A 16,265-nucleotide genomic window follows, 5' to 3' on the forward strand; every position below is an offset into this window, starting at 1 on the left:
GGGCAAACAGAAACCATTTCATAAATTTATAACCAATAAATTAATTCAGGAAATTGGTTATGCAAATGACCGAGAACCCAACAAGGAAGAGTGAGGAACATCAGATATCAGCAAGAGCAAGAAGCCACTACCACTTCTAGGATGAAGCGGCAAAAGCAGGAGGTGATGCTACAGGATCCCAGGGGCTAGGGACACCTGACGGAAGCTAGAAACAAGGTGTGTCTGTCCAGCAGGAGCTAGAACCCTGGAGCTGCTCCCTGAGAATATCCCTGAAGCAGGAAGGGAGGTAGAAATATGCCTTGGCTTCTCCCTTCTTTCCATCCCCTCAGTCTTCTACCATCTGGAAGTCTGATGACACCAGAACCTGGACAATGCAGCCTGGAGGGGTTGACCCCTCTGTGATACAAAGTGGAGCTGAGGAAGGACAAAGAATGGATCTGAACACAAACAATCCCAAAACCAGCCCAATGTATTATGTTCCCTAATTCTTACAACTCTGTAAAGAACGCACTATTATCTTTTACAAATGAAGAAACTGAAATGCAAAGGGGTCAAGAACTTGCCTAGCTAGTCAGCTATGGGGTCACAACACCACAACACAGTTCTATATGCAAAACCTACACTCCTAAACATCACAGTATCCTGGAACTTAGTAGATGCTTAAAATGTTTACTATTTCCTAGGTAGATTCTGGAGATACAAAGATGAACAAAAGACTGAAGTTAGAACACTATGCAACTCAACTAACATTACAGCAATAGAAAAAAATAACTGTTGACCTTTCATAATTTTGACAGCAGTTCTTATTAATAGAGCATTCAGAAACTCAGTGTTCATGCTATATTTAGACATAATGCTCAACTGTTTATTCCACATAAAGAAAATTGCCAGATAAGTAGCAGCAGCTGCCAAGAAGAATACTAATTTCTTGCTCAAAGGCCAAAAGTGATTTACATGTGTATATATAAGAAAAACTTTAATTAATTTACTGCCTATAAAATGCAAGTCTTTGAGACTCCCATTGAATTGTCCCTAGGAAGATCAAGCAAGCTCTCCTCTACTCCTTAAATTCTGACTTCCTCCTCTACAATAAAAATGGGGAAGAAAGAATGCCAATGAGGAAAAGAGCTGAGAGAAAGACAAGCAAACTCACTTGGGATAGATAATCTTTATAATTCAAAAGATAAAACAGAATGGAACCTTATTACTGCATGGCCCACCACTATGTTGAATTGTCTAGAATGTGCAGTTACAGCATGTGGTCCTTAAGTTAAAAGAAATTTAACTATGTTGAAAGCCTGTTACGGCATTGTTAATCTATCTGGTTCTTGTCATCCTAGTCCTAATAAGTTTTGTAAAAAGGCCTCTGATTCAACTATAAAAAATACCTGAGTGTGACTTTGTCTTTTCTCCCATCTTCTTCCCCACAGATTCTGGTCTTCCCCTGATGTTTAAGTGTCATAGAAAGGTAGAGCAGGTAGCAGAAATCCAGCTTCCCTCTATGAATTACTGTGATTTAAAGAGGAAAAACAATACTTTTTTTAATATTTAAAATTTCTATAGATAAAAAAATTGACAAAATTGTTGCATTTTTATAACTATCAACAAATACAGATTTTCACTAGATACTGCTTCACTTTAGGGAATATATCTATCATTAAACATTCAATCAAAATTCCTTCATAATTCTGATAATTTTGCAGGTTAACAGAAAAGTATGAAATAAATAATTTAAATCTGTGGACATAAACTTTCCACTCAAAGGCATTCTAGGAAATGGAGCAAGATGGTGAAGTGATTGGATGCTCCCATTTACTCACCCAAGCAACTAACCCACTGAGCAATGAATAAAAGCAAGCACAGACTGAGATCTCAGAACTCCAGACATGTGTTGGAGAGTCGTGGTGAGTCCAGAAGCAGAGAGAAGAGGAGTGGAGATGGCACAGAAGATGGGAGAACCTACTCACTAACACTGCAAGCACTCACTCATCGCAGCCAAACAGAGAACACAGAAAGAGAGCTAATCTGAGGAAGCTGTAGCCCAATTTTTTAAGGTGACACAGATTGGCCACAGGAATTCACAGGCCACTCAACTGGAAGGGGGTGAAGGGAGACCATGATGCTGTGAGAGAGTGCTGTTGAATCTTGCTGAGGCCTGAGATGGATGGGCAGTAGGACCAGGAGGAACTGCAAAGGCAGCAGGGTGAGAGGAATATTTTGAACAAACAGTGACATAGAAGGAAACAGCTAGCTCCCTGTCCACAGTGAGACATCGTAGAAGAGCCTGTGAAGGGGCACCCATGAGGGAAAGACATAGAGAGCTCCCCCACTTTGCCTCAAGAAAGTCAATCCCCACCACTTACATCAGAGTCTGTGGCCAGCTAAACACCCCCTTTCCACTCCTGCATACTGAATTTCAGAGATCAAGCATCCAGAACTGAATCAGCACTGAAAAAATCCAAGGATAAGAGTGCTTTCTAAGAGAAGATATTCAGCCCCTTGGGGCTCCCAGGACTGTCAGTCTTTGCAGAGGTGGGCTGCCACATCTTTCTCCCACAGAGTGGCTGGTAGGTACGGACTCCTGCCTTTCAGTTGGCAGACGGGAGCTTGGCAGCTGCACCACCAGCATGTCCAATCAGAAAATTTTCCCATGAAAACTAGAATACAAAATTTAAAGTAAAAAAAAGGTAACAAAATGGCTCAAGTTCAACAAAATATAATAAAACACACAAAATCACAAGAGAAGAAGGACCAGTCAAAAGCGAAACATGAAGTACAGGAAATTTCTGCTATGGAGGCCAGAATGCAAAGAATTGATAATTTTCAGATTATGGTGCTAAATATGTTTAAAGAAACAACAAAAAATATATATGTTTAAAGAAAACAAACTAACAGAAATCAGAACACAAATGACAGAATAAAATGAGAAATTCAACAAGCAAATTGAAAACATCAAAAAAACCTGAAGAGAACTGAACCGCAACCGAAGAATAAAGCACTGAATTAGAAAAAGCAAGAGAAACATTCAACAATAGAGTCAAACGGACAGAAGATAGAATAAATGAACTAGAAGACAAAATAACTGACCTTATCACGTCTCAAGAGAAACAAGAAAAAAACAAAGAAAAGCAAAAAAACTCCAAGAGGAAATATGAGATTCAATTAAGAAATCTAACATTTAGAATTACTGGAATCCTAGAGCATCATGACAACAATAAAGACATAGAAATAATTTTCCAAGTGACATTCTCAAACAGAAGCGCTGGAAATTTGCCACTACCAGACCAGCTTTGCAAGTATTAGTCAAGGAGTACTCCAAATGGAAAGGCAAGAGCATTAAGTACTCATATCTATATACAGGAAAAAATAGATAATTATACAAGAAAAATAAGAGATCTCTAAAAAATGTAACATGGAAAATCGTAAGGACCAAGTATATGATATTTTCAGGTAATAAATTCAATAATTAAATCCCACAAACAATACAACATCAAGCTTGTAAGAAATAAATACAAAATAAACTTATTGAATATAGGTTGCATATTGATGTTAATGAAGACAAACCACCAGAAATGGGGAAAGGAGGAGCATTTCAGAATAGATTTATTATGTTAAGGTTGTATGTTAACTGTACTTCATATGCTAAAAGTCACTGCAATTGTAAGTAGTGCAGTGTAACATATGTGGTAACCACTAAGAAATCACCAAGAAGAAACATTCAGAAGAAAAAAAGTAAGACAGCAAAAAGGCTCATCACAAGAAAGCAGCCAAATACAAACAAAAACAGAAAAATCAGAATAAAAAAACAAAGAAGATACAAAATATTCAAAAACACAAGTAGAAAATGAGTGAGGTAGACACTTCGTTTTCAGTAATAACATTAAATGTAAATGGTCTAAACACCCTATGCAAAAGGCAGAGAGTGGCAGAATGGATTTAAAAAAAAAAATGATCCTTTTGCTGTCTACAAGAAACACACCTTAGACATAAGGCCATAAACAAACAAAATAAAATGATGAAGAAAAATATTCCATGCAACCAGTAAACAAAAAAGAGCACGGGTAGCCATACTGATATCAGATAAAATAGACTTTAAATCAAAATCTATTACGAGAGATAAAGAAGAAAAATTATGTAATAATAAAAGGGTCACTCCTGCAAGAAGACATAATAATTATAAATATATATGCACCTAACAGAAATGTACCAAAACACAGGAAACAAATACTAACTAATACAAAAGGAGAACTAGACAACGCAACAAGAATAATAGGGGATTTCAACACACCACTTTCAATTATAGACAGAACATCTAAAAATAAGATCACTAAGGACATTGAAAACTTAAATAAAACCATAAGCCAACTGGACCAAACAGACATATATAGAACACTCCACCCAGCATCAGAACAATATACATTCTTCTCCAGCACACACGGATCATTTTCCAGAATAAACCATATGGTAGGACACAAAACAAGTCTCAATATATTTAAAAAGACTGAAATCATACAATTCATCCTCTCCCAACAGCAGATAAAAAAGTACATGGAAACTAAATAATACACTATGAAAAAACTATTGGGTCATGTTGTTGTCAGGTGTCATTGAGTCAGTTCCAACTCACACTGACCCTATGTGCAACACAGCGAAACACATCTGTCAGTTTGTCGAACTGTGGTGGTTTATGTGTTGCTGTGATGCTAGAAGCTATGCCACCGAAATTTCAATTACCAGCATAAATTATCATTTAACAACAGATTCCTATTTAGAATGATAGCCAATAAAATATACCTCTTAAATTACCTGAAGGAAGATACTGGACTGATTTCGACAAATAAATGGAAGAAAGTACTTCTTTGCCTGCTCTCTAACAGCACCACCTCAGGATAGACAGCCCTTTGTTGCAGGTTCAGTTGTGCTAGTAACCTGGAACATGTTTCTACATTTCTGTAAACAAGTATAGACTAATTTTCCTAAGTGGTGCTGTTTGTCAACTGTATTATGGGCCCTGGGTATTGGCCTTTGATTTCCTTAAAATAATGGTGTTCACTTATAATAGAGCAAAGTCCTGAATAGGCAGGCTGCTCAGTCTTGTAGAGGTTCTCAGCGTTGGTTGAGATTTCTGGAAATCTCGTAGAAACATAATTTAAAAGGGTCAAAAACATAAGCATCTCATAGTGTCTTACACCACGATGCTCAATGAACATTTGTAAATTAATTTTTTTTTTTAATGGAAGTAAAAACACATTGATCACAAGGGTTGAATTTTTGTAACAGAGGATTTGGGTTTGTTACCTGTCCTCAAACCCTAGGAATAATCCAGGTCATCTGCAACTATCATTACCGTAGACCTATGGACTATTTTACTATTGAGTTCCTTCAGAAATCTTGGATGAATGCCCTCCAGTTCCAGTTATATATCTGCATCTATTTTGTCATTAGGTTTAGAACTTACTGTGCCTTTGTCACTATTTGATCTAGTACCTCTGACCTTTCAGCTTCAAGCTGGAATTTGGGAGGGAAAATCTTCTTAGCATCTTCATTAGTGAAGAATGAAGAACAAAAGTGATTGGACCTCTGGTTCTTGTTCTCATTCCTAAAGGCCTTTTCAACTCATCATCAAACTGTGCTACTTTGGACTGCATTCCAACACAACTGAAAAGTAAGAAAATCTGTTTTCTATGTTCTTTACTACCATATTCCCAACCCCCAAGAGCCAATACTCTTTACCATCCCACTTTTCAGTGCTCCTCTCTGACAAGGATCCTAGGACGCTCAGGTAGCCCTGTTCCTTCCTGCTGTAGAGGATATCAGTCTAATTTCACAAATTCTCTTTAAGAGCACGATAACTAGACCAAGACTCTGCAGTGTCAGAAGACTCTGACATGAAATGTACTGTTCTTAGCTTGAATAAAAAGGAGGGAAATTAGAAACTTGGATTTAAGCTCCATATCTGTCACAACCTGAATCTTTGGGGTAAGTTATTTGACCTTAATTTCCTTGTCTGAAAAATAAGAATGGTAATAATAACTACCATACATGGTTGCAAAGAGAATTAAATATGATAATATCTGTGAAAAGTACCTGCAAAATGAACTTCAGAGTACTAATGACTGCTTAGATAATATTATTGGAATCTCTAAGAAATGGAAATCATGATGTTCTTTTGGCAATGGTAATTTTAAATTGTCTTGTAAGTGGAAGCTCCATTCTAGTTAACTATTCCTATTCCCCACCCCATCATTTCCTCCCTCTAAAGCATTTACAATCTGCAAGATGTCCACCTAGAGGAGATAGCAAATAGCTAAACGTACAATTCCATGCTCTGGAAAAGCAATGCTATTTCAAATATGATTAAAATAGCCCTATTTCCACAGATTTTTTTTTAATAGAATTCTGCTTTTAACGTCTCCAGATAAACTGATATTTTAGACTTTAGAGTAATTTCATGATGGTTTGTTTTGGCCTGCCCTCTCTCACCAGAATTTTGAAATAAAACATGTTGTGATTCCTATTATCTATGATTTTAGCCATGTAAAATTCCAGAATTGTATAATTGAACATTATTTTGTCCCTTATACCTTTAGTAATTTATTTAAAATAAGGTATAACTTTCAAGAACACCTTTTGTCATGGATTGAATTGTGTCCTCCAAAAATATCTGTCAACTTGGCTGGGTCATAATTCCCAGTACTGTATGATTGTGCACCACTTTGTAAATCTGATGTGATTTCCTTATGTGCTGTAAACTCTATTACTATGATGAGGTTATATATTATTCCTTATGTGTTATAAACTCTGTCACTATGATGAGGTTACTGATGAGGTTTAGATATTGTCTTAATCCAATCTCTTTTGAGATATAAAAGAGAGAAGTGAGCAGAGACACATGGGAACCTCACACCATCAAGAAAGCAGTGCTGGGAGCAGAGCACGTCCTTCGGACCTGAGGTTCCTGCACTGAGATTCTCCCAGACCAAGGGAAGACTGATGTATCACAAGGACCTTCCTCCAGAGCCGACAGAGAGAGAAAGCCTTCTCCTGGAGCTGACGCCCTGAATTCGGACTTGTAGCCTACTGGACTGTGAGAGAATAAACTTTTCTTTGTTGAAGCCATCCACTTGTGGTATTTCTGTTAGAGCAGCACTAGCTGACTAAGACACCTTTTTAAGCAAACAAATAAAAAACATCTACTTCTACTTGCTTTCTATGTCTTTCTCTTTCTAGACTTAGCTGGAGAACAGAGAATCCACACACTTCCTTAAATTATATAAAAGTGTTGTATATGCATGCCTCTTTATGGGAAAAGTGTCCTTACTCTTCAGTCATGATCCATCAATCAATCAAGGTGAATACTGACTGTTCTATATGGCCCCTAACTGAGAACCAATCACAATGAATGACCGTGAACTTCAGAGTTACTTCTGAGTTTTCTTTTGTCTACTACAAAGCTGTAGGTCTTCTTTTCTCCAGTAATTGTAGTATTTGTTTGCTGTCTTAGAAACAGCAAAAATCTAACATCGGCACATTTGCTCACTGCCCAGATGAAAGATAAATGCATGGTGGATGAGTCTTGAACATCACTCTTTGATCTCCAAGCTTGCTGGAGTGTCTCTCTAGAGTGTTCTTTGCAGGGCAATTTGGAAGTTTCTTTCGAACAGCTTCATTTTTTCATTTTTATTGGATAAGAAATTACATTCTGTTCAGCAAGGAACACATTATTCTGTCATAGCTGCATAGAAAGAGAAATATTTTCAAATGAATATCACATAGAGAAGAGATAAAATTCTTGAAAGATATTTGGCACAGTGAGATAAACAGAAAAAAAATTCTAGTCAGATTTATAGGGAACAATGACCTTTGGTCATGCAGCCCTCTATTTGAGAGAGAGAAAACTCCTTTCTATGGTTATTGACATTCATTTTTTATGCTTGCTTCAGACATTATTTAAGAGAGACACAAAATGTCAGAGCATTTTTGATGCTTCTAAATACACAAACGAAATATACACTTTTCTCTCTGGCCAAGTAAGTTACTCTCTAAGTGGAAATTAGCCCCTTATAAGGTCGCTATGAGTTGGAATCAAATCAATAGCATTAACTATTTTAGCATGACAGATTCTCTAGAGGTACAAATAGTACACCTGAGTAGCATACTATATAAACAGCTTACTCCTCTGATAAGATTAGAATCACTAGGCTGTAAATAAAATAGTAGCTGATGCTTAGCTTTTAGCCCATATATACTGCCTATGTTTCGCCTTCTTCATGACTTCAGGAGCAACTAATACACTCTGTCAAAAGTAATCAACCTGAGTTAAACCTCTTCTATTCCAAGAAATGCTAGGTGAACTTATTAACAGCAGCCTTTAGCGCAAGACTTTCTTCTGACTACTCAATAATGCAAGAATTTTATGTGAGGAACTATATACAACCTTACAGATCTCAAGGAAGGAGACAACAAACAATGAATAAGGACAAAATGAAGACTAAGAGAGAAAGAACATTTGTTAAATTAGTAAGAGAAAAGGGGTGTACCTACCAGCAGGGCTCTCCTTAAACACAGGCAAGTCAAGCACTGGCCTCTAGGCTATGATTTCGAGGGGTTCTAGAAAAGCTTCTCCCATTCATCCATACGCCCTAATCCCAATTCAAGTTTATAGTCCCATACTGGAAACTCAAGAGGCCAGCTGTAACTGGGAGTTCAGAATTTTTTGGATTTCAGAAAATTGTTGTTAGGTGCTGTCTAGCTGGTTCTAATTCATAGCGACCCCGTGTATAACAGAACGAAACACTGCCTGGTCCTGCACCATACTCCTGATCATTTTTATGCTTGAGCCTGTTGTTGCAGCCACTGTGTCAATCCATCTCGTTGAGGGTCTTCCTCTTTTTTGCTGACCCTCTACTTTATCAAGCATGATGTCCTTCTCCAGGGCCTGATCCCTCCTGATAACATGTTCAAAGTATGTAAGACGAAGTCTTGCCATCCTTGCTTCTAAGAATAATTCTGGCCATACTTCTTTCAAGACAGATTTATTCATTCTTTAGGCATTCCACGGTATATTCAATATTCTCTGCCAACACCATAATTCAAAGGCATCAATTCTTCTTCGGTCTTCTTATTCACTGTCCAGCTTTCCCATGCATATGAGGCAACTGAAAACACCATGGCTCGGGTCAGGCGCACCTTAGTTTTTAAAGTGACCTCTTGGCTTTTTAACACTAAAGAGGTGTTTTGCAGCAGATTTGCCCAGTACAATGCCTCATTTGATTTCCTGACTGCTGCTTCCGTGGGCATTGATTGTGGATCCAAGTAAAATGAAATCTTTGACAACTTCAATCTTTTCTCCATTTATCATGATGTTGTTTATCGGTCCAGTTGTGAAGATTTTTGTTTTCTTTATGTGGAGGTGTAATCAATACTGAAGGCTGTGCTTTGATCTTCATCAGTAAGTGTTTCAAGTCCTCTTCACTTTCAGCAAGCAAGCTGGGGTCATGTGCCTAACACAGGTGGTTAATGAGTCTTCCTCCACACCTGATGCCACGTTCTTCTTCATATAGTCCAGTTTCTTGGATTAGCTGCTCAGCATACAGATTGAATAAGCGTGTTGAAAGGATATGACCCTGACACACACCTTTCCTAACTTTAAACCACGCAATGGTACCCCTTGTTCTGTTCGAACAACTGCCTCTTGATCTATGTACAGGTTCTTCATGAGTGCAATTAAGTGTTCTGGAATCCCCATCAAGGCAGAATATGGCAAAAGCCATATAATAAATAGAAAGCCTCTAGTGGATCAGAGAAAGGAAAAGCATATGAGTTGGGGAGATCAAAGAATATCTAGGAAGGAAAGTGGCATTTGCCCCAGGCAAGATTTTAAAAAGATGGGAAGGCATCAGAGACAGAAAGTTATGGCATGGGGGTGGGAGCCACCAGTATGTTAGTCAGGGCTCTACTGCAGTGGACAGAATCCATTCTGGCTTCTTTAAACAGGAAATTGTTGAGTGCCGTCAAGTCAATTTTTGACTCCTAGTGACCCCATGTGACAGAGAAGAACTGCCCCATAGGGTTTCCTAGGCTATAATTTTTATGGGAACAGATAACCACGTCTTTCTTCTGCAGAGTCACTGGGTGGCTTTGAACCACTAACCTTTTGGTTAGCAGCCAAGCACTTAACCATTGCGCCACCAGGGTTCCTTTAAATAGGAAGAGATTGCTACAATTCCAAGGTATTAAAAGACTTACAAGGAGCCCTTGTGGTGCAGTCGTTAAGCGCTCAGCTGCTAACCCAAAGTTTGGCAGTTCGAACCCACCAGCCTCTCCGCGAGAGAAAGATGTGACAGTCTGCTTCTGTAAAGATTACAGCCTTGGTAAGCCTATGGGGCAGTTCTACTATGGTCCCATAGGGTTGCTATGAGTCAGAATCAACTCAGCGGTAATGGGGTTTTAAAGGTTTGCAGAATAATTAGGAAATCTAAATAAATAAACACTAAGCAGATAAACAAATACTAGGCAGAGTGTTCAGGAACAACGTCCAAGGTGCCACTGCAGAAATGGGCTTTCAAGACATCTGTTTCACCTGCCATGATGATGGATTTGCCACTTCAATTGCCAACCCCAGCATCATCTACCTCTGCGGCAATTGCACCAGCAAAACAGATACTTCTTGCTCTGACCCTTTTCACTGCGTAAATAAAAACCAAACACATTCCCATGAAGTGGACTCTGATTCACGGCAGCTCCATGTGTTACAGCGTGGGACTGCTCCATAGGGTTTTCTTGGCTGTAATCGTTATGGAAGTAGATCACAGGTCTTTCTTTCATGGTGCCACTGGGTGCAGTCGATGCATCAACCTTTAGGTTAATAGTAGAGCACAAACTGTGCCACAATCAGGTCCAAATTTATGTCTCACATGGGTGCTTCTGATTGGCCAAACCTAAATCACATCTGGCACCCTTGCTATGAGGAAGCCTGGGAGATGTGGTTTTTAGCTTTCCAGTCTCTAGGACTGGAAAGGAAGGACACGCTAAAATGAAGTTGGAGGAGATAATGAGTAAAATCATCTATAATCTGTCACATCGGACATGTTCAGAGATTTGTGATTAGGCCAGTAATCAACCACCTACCACCAATTAGTTTACTTATTCAGTCAAAAAATTTTAGTGTTAATGATGCATCAGTAATTAATATTAATTTTACACTTCTGTCTTCACTCTAACTTTTATTCTCAGAGAACACTTAGATTCACTTTTAATCTACAGTGTTATTGTACCTTGCCGTTTTTTAATCTAAAAAAAAAAAATGCAGCTTTTATATTTTCTTGACGTTGGTTTCTATTGCTTGAAAATGCTGACTTAGCTGTTGGCTTTCAAAGTTGGAATCATTTGTCTATTAAAGTAGATAATGCTCTTGTCTTGCATCTGGTAGCAAGTGCTCTCATAACAGGTCTTTGAAATACAGGAGATGAAAAAAATTTCTCACCATTCCCACGCTCCCCCATTCCTATTTATCTGGAGAACACATGTTCTCATCTTCATTTAATAATAATCATCATTCAATAACCAGAATAATGAAGAGGAGGAAAAAGATAAGAAAATGATAACACTGACACTTACGGAGTGTTTGTTATGTGCTAAACACTCAATTTGTTTCATTCAACTCTCCTAACAATTTTATTAGATAGGTTCTATTATTATCTATTATTTTACTAGTGAGGAAACTAAAATAAGAAAAAATAATAAAATACTCTAATCAGACAATTGGTAGTTTTAACCAAGTATTATATACTTCTAAGTCCTTCTAACATAAAGAAGGAAGCCCTTGCTCAATGACAAGATTCAGTAAGAATCTTCAATACCCTATAAGGAATTTATACATTTTGATTCAACACAAGCTATTCCACATCTGTATAACTGAGAGTGTGGATGTCTAAAAAAATATCTAACTTAACTTTACTCGCTCTGAGAAAGAAATTTTAACTTCAAATTTGTTTATAATTCATAATACTCATTTCCACTAACATGAGAGCATGTTGACCTCTTTTTCACTGGGCCTATGGTTTTAGCCTCTCAAAGGTTGGAAGACACCAAAATAATACTACTTCCCAAAGAACAGAAATTATAGTTCCACGTTTATCAACGTGAACCAGGTCTCATTCTAAACCCTGAATTTTAATGGAGGAATCTCTAATTTTCCAGGCAGCACTCCCTTAGGCCTGAATTCCAGTGATTACATGGCATTGGATTGTAACCTTAATAAACTTAGAAATATGGGATGAAAGTGACACACAGTCCTAGTTTGCTATTAATTTGTGAGGGGGCTTTAAATAAACCACTTAACTTCATCTTCATTTGTTTAATCATCTGTAAAATCATGATTAAAAATAAGTTTTCACTGTAGCACTGTTCACAATAGCCAAAAGGTGGAAAAAACCTAAATGCACATCAACAGATAAATGGATAAACAAAATGTGGTACATATATACAATGGAATACTACTTAGCCAGAAGGAGAAATAAAGTCTTGATACATGCTACAGTATGGATGGAGCTTGAAGACATAGTGCTGAGCAAAATAAGCCACTCACAAAGGGAAAATATTGTATGACTTCACTTATAAAAAAAGATAAGAAAAGGCAAACGTACAGAGACCAAAGTTTACTAGTGGTTACCTGTGGTGGGAACAAGGTGGACAAGAAAGGTTAATGGTGATGGAAAAATCACATTGATTAAGGGTACGGTTGCACAGACGATTATTGTAATTGTTGTCAATAAGTTGTACACCTGTAAAAAGTTGAATTTGCAAAAGTTGTATGATAGACATATTAACAACAATGACAAAGAAAAAAAAAAGAGAGAGACAGCAGCTGCTGAGGCTGCCTATTCACAACCAAACACCTTATGGGATTTGGTTCCTTAGTCTGGAGATTTAGGGTCATGGTTTCATGGAACATTCCAGTTAATTGGCCTAATAACGTGTTCAGTGCCTCTGTTCTACCTCTTGGTTCATTGCATAGTACCTGAGGTCTTAAAAGCTTGCAAGTGGCCATCCAAAGCACAATTGGTCTCTAGTCACCTAGAACAACAGAGGAAGAAGGAGAGTCAGGAACAGTAGGAGGATATGGAATGTGTGGCTAATTGACTCTGTGAACAACTGCCTCCTTTGCCATGAGACCAGAAGAACTGAATGGTGCCCGGCTACCATTACTTAAAATTTCAATCAAAGATTCCATAGAAGAATCCTGAACAAAAGGGGGAAAATGTAGAACAGAATTTCAAATTCTTATGGGCTACAGACTTTCTGGAGCCATGGAGAGGGAGTGAACCCCTGAAACTACCGTCCTGAGATAATCTTTAAAACTTAAACCAAAAATATCCCCTGAAGTCATCTTAAAACTGAACAATAGCTTAACTAGTAAAAAAGGGTTTGCCTTGGGCATTATGCTTTTTTAAGAACTATCTATATGGGATCAAGTTGACAACAGCAACTCAAAAATTAGAAACTTTAGGGGGCAATAAGTTTATGTTAATGATGGAAGAACAACTCAGAAAAGGAAGGTGAGAATGGTTGCACAACTCAAAGAATGTAATCAACGTCACTAAATTGTACATGTATAAACTGTTGAACTGGTGTATGCTTTTTCGTGTATATTCTCAATGACAACAAAATAAATAAAATTTAGAAAAAAATCAGAAATTCTCAGAATTCTGTCAAGATTACTTAAGAGTTTTGAAAGCATGTTAAGGTCGGAGCACTGAGTAGAATAAACTGTTAAAACATCTAAACTTGTGCTCTGATTTGTCCTAGGTCAAACATCTAATTTGGCAAGAGATTTTGGTCAATTCCATTTCTCAACAAGTTCATCAAAGTACTACTGTCTAAGCAGGTTAAAGTGATCTTTCTGAAACACCACAACAATATCTTTCATTATATAACCAAAATAAGTGTTCGCAACTGACTGTGTCAGAAGCATCTAGAACTAGATGTAATTGAATTTTCAGTAAAATATCAATTCAGTGACATGATTTTTTTGTTTGTTGCCCAGAAATTCCTTTAGAAAATGAAATTACAGTAACCACCGACATTTCATTACAAGTACCACACAGAGATTTTGGACAGCTACAATTAATAGAACAAAAATAGAAAGATTAAGTATTCCCTATTGATTATATTTTAAGTGGCCCTATTTTGTGGTCCTAAATGAATATAACCTTTTTGCATTAATAAAATCTCATTTCTGAAACTGATTAAAAATAAGCCCCCCCTTTTTTTTCCTATGAGTGGAAGCATTAACCTACCCAACAAATACTTATTTAATGCTAATCATTAAATAAGCAATATTATAGTTACTAGAAATACAATAGTAAACAAAACAGAACAAAATCCCTACATTAGTGGAGCTTACATTCTAGTGGATTAAAAGGTGATACAGAAAAATAATAAACAAAATACATAAATATAATACATAGTATATTAGATGCTGATAAAGGTTACAGAAAAACCAAGAGATATGGGCATTAGTATTGAGTCCACAGAAATAAAAAGGATTATAAAAGAACACTGTGAACAATTATATGCTAACAAATTAGATGACCTAGATAAAAATGGACAAATTCCTAGACACACACAAACTACCTAAATGGACTGAAGAAAAAATGGAAAATCTCAACACATCTATAACAAGTAAGAGATTGAATCAGAAATAAAAAATCTTCCAACAAAGAAAAGTCCAGGACCAGATGGTTTCACAATGAATTCTACCAAACATTTAAAGAAGAATTAATGCCAATCCTTCTAAAACTCTTCCAATAAATAGAAACTCTGCCAATAAATACAGCACTTCCTAACTTATTCTATAAGGCCATGATTACCCTGACACAAAGCGTAATTAGACAAGAAAAACAAATAAAAGGCATTCAAATTGGATACAAAAAAGAAAAACTATCTCTATTTGCACATGACATGATCCTATCTATAGAAAATCCCAAAGAAGCCACAAGAAACCTACTAGATCTAATAAATAAATTCAGGAAATGTGGAGGATACAAGATCAATACACAAAAATAAGCTGCATTTCTATACACAACCTCTGAACAGTCTGAAAAGGAAATAAGAAAGTAATTCCATTTCCAACAGCATCTAAGAGAATAAAATATCTAGGAATGAAGGTGTACACTGAGAACTGTAAAATACTGCTGAAAGAAATTAAAGAAGACCTAAATAAATGGAAAGATACTCCTTGTTCATACAGTGGAAGGCTTCATATTGTTAAAATGTCAATGCTACACAAAGAGATCTACAGATTCAATGTAATCCTTATCAAAATTCCAACCCCCTTTTGTGAAGAAATGGAAAGGTCGAGCCTCATATTCATATGGAATTGCAAGCCACCCCATATACTCAAAATAATTCTGAAAAAGAAGAATGCAGTAGGGAGACTCACACTTCCCAGTGTCAAAATGTACTATAAATCCACAGTAATCAAAACACTGTGGTACTGGTATAAGTAAGGATAGACACATAGACCAAGGGAATAGAACTGAGAATCTGGAAATAAACCCATACATCTATGGCCAATTGATTTTTCACAAGAGCACCAATCCCATTTAATGGGGAAAGAATAATCTCTTTAACAAATGGTACTGGTACATCTGGATCTCCACAGGTAAAAGAAAGAAGCTGGGTCCATACGTCAGATTATATCAAAAATTGACTCAAAATGGAACAATGACCTGAATATAAGAGCTAAAGCTGCAAGACTTTGTTTTTGACAACGGAGTCTTATATATGACACCAAAAGCATGAGCAACAAAAGAAAAAAATAGATAAATTGGATTTTATCAAAATGAAAAACCTGTGTGTGAAAGGCCTTTATCAAGAAAGTCAAGATCCCCTTGAGAACGGAAAAGACAAGCATGCCCTTTATCACCACTCCTATTTAACACTGTGCTGGAAGTTCTAGCTAGAGCAATAAGGCAAGAGAAAGAAATAAAGGGCATCCAAATTGGTAATGAAGAAGGGAAACTGTCCCTGTTTGTGGATGATATGATACTATACGTAGAAAACCTTAAAGACTCCATGAGAAATCTACTGGAACTAATAGAAAGATTCAGCTGAGTAGCAGGATAAAAGATAAACATACAAAAATCAGTTGGCTTCCTATACACCAATAAAGAGAACAATGAAGACGAAATCAGGAAAATAATACCATTTATACTAGCCCCTAAAAAAATAAAATGCTTAGGAATAAATCTAACCAGGGA

This window comes from Trichechus manatus, unplaced genomic scaffold, assembly GCF_000243295.1.
Source record: "Trichechus manatus latirostris isolate Lorelei unplaced genomic scaffold, TriManLat1.0 scaffold00125, whole genome shotgun sequence".
NCBI lineage: Eukaryota > Metazoa > Chordata > Mammalia > Sirenia > Trichechidae > Trichechus > Trichechus manatus.